A 1,926-nucleotide genomic window follows, 5' to 3' on the forward strand; every position below is an offset into this window, starting at 1 on the left:
TCTGTGGCATGCTTAAGTCTTCAGACATTTAAGTCTTTTCAACCCTGCTGATTATTTTTCCACCATACCCTGGGCATAAGGAGGTGTCATGATGCTTCTCAAGTAATTTCAGTGAAAGAACAAAGGGAGAGGACCAGTCATGTCCAACCTTATCTCCTTGGCTCCAGGTCTTTTCCTACTCAACAGGAATTTCTCAGGAACTTCTAGGGTTTGAGTCCATTTGTGGAGAATACCATTTCTTGATGCTTCTGCATGTAAATGGATCGTCAAGATTTCACATACAAGTGATTCCCTTATTCAGCGTGCTTATGTTATATAAATCTACCACAAACACTACAGGCAGTGCTCAACTTATGACCACGGTCGGGACTGCGGAATGGTCGTAACATGATTTGGTCGTAAATTAAGTAGGCTATATGTACAGTTGAAATGGTGCACACGGAGATGATAGTGCTGCCAGAAGCTGGTCCTCACTGTCGTACGCCCAGCTGGGCAACGTTTGTGCTGCCAGATGTAGTGCAGTCATGGCTAGTGATTGTGGTCGTAAAGTCGAATGGTCATAAGTTGCATAGGTCGCAAGTCAATCAATACCTGTAATTAGCAAATACTGAAAAACTTCTCCAAGAGGAACACAGGGTTAGGTTCATGTAAACCTCTGGTCACAAGATTTTCATAAACTAGAATGCTGGCACTTTTATTGCTAGTCGCTAGTGATTCATCAGTTACAGTTTAAGTGTTGCTAAAAAATATTGACTTCAATGGTGGACTTCTGCTCTCAGTGAACCTGTGATTCTCAGCATCTACCTGTCTCTCTAGTTTCTGGAGCAGTGGTTTGTCCTGTGATTCTTTGAAGGATCTAAGAATTGTTAATTTCTAGTTTTTCAGACTTTTTTCTTGTTGTGATGATAGGATTGACAACTTCCAAGCTCTTCATATGTCAGACTAGAAGCCAAAAGTCTGCTGAGTTTTTCTTCATTCTTTTTTTTTCTGTTCTTTTTTTTTTTTCTTATTAAAACAGTATTTATTTGTCTTTTCTCTGTCAAACCCTGAGCCAACCAAGTTCCCCAGGGTACCTGGGGAAGTATAGGAAAAGGAACACACAGGGCTGACCATACATGGGAGAAAGAACTATGGGATATGGAGATGGCTCCTTCACATGGCGAAGAGGATGAGAAAGGCCACCCACCATCAAGCAAAAGAGCCCCATGGCCTCTGAGAGGGCAAAGCCCAGAATGGCATAGGAGAAGAGCTGTTGCTTCAGAGAAGGGTTCCTGACATAACTAATGATGAGGCTCCCAAACACATTCCCAATCCCAGCCCCAGAGCCGGCCACCCCAACTGTGGCAGCCCCAGCCCCAATGAACTGTGTCAATGTCCCTTGAAATGGTGCTGGTTTGGAAGCTGCAGCTAGAGACAAATGAGGCAAGGGGACATGAGACTGCCAAACTGCTGGGGCTTTCATCTGTCAGTGTCTCCAGTCGTTTCAGCAAAACTGCAGATAGTGGACGGCTCAGCAGCTGTGAGGTGCTCTTGACCAAAGAGGAAGTGGAGACAAACTTGGAGCAGGCAAACATTTTCAGGGGGTGAGGGGCTCTGGCAGGAAAGCTGCTCCCAGTGCAGAGAAGACGGAGGAGCTTCTTTCTGTTCTAAGACTGTATAATATCTAATGATCTAACTCAAAGCTTACTGATTCTTCTGCCAGCTCAAATCTACTTTTGAGTACCTAAAGTGAATCTTCATTTCAGGTATTCTACTTTCCAATTCCATAATTTTTATTAGAATCTTTAACCACTTTTTATTCTACTAACATCCTCTGATGAGTCATTGTCATCATACATTACTTTCATTCTTTGAACATGGTTTTCTTTAGTTTTTTGAACATATTTATAATAGCTTCTTAGGCATCTTTACCTTACAAGTCCAACA

The 1,926-nt window shown here is 42.7% G+C and overlaps 1 pseudogene; it reads right to left on the reverse strand.

Annotated features, from left to right (window-relative positions):
* Window positions 1-965: 965 nt before the first annotated feature.
* LOC101045500 (ATP synthase F(0) complex subunit C2, mitochondrial pseudogene) lies at window positions 966-1,636 on the reverse strand (annotated as a pseudogene).
* Between the last annotated feature and the right edge of the window lie 290 nt (window positions 1,637-1,926).

This window comes from Saimiri boliviensis, chromosome 1, assembly GCF_048565385.1.
Source record: "Saimiri boliviensis isolate mSaiBol1 chromosome 1, mSaiBol1.pri, whole genome shotgun sequence".
NCBI lineage: Eukaryota > Metazoa > Chordata > Mammalia > Primates > Cebidae > Saimiri > Saimiri boliviensis.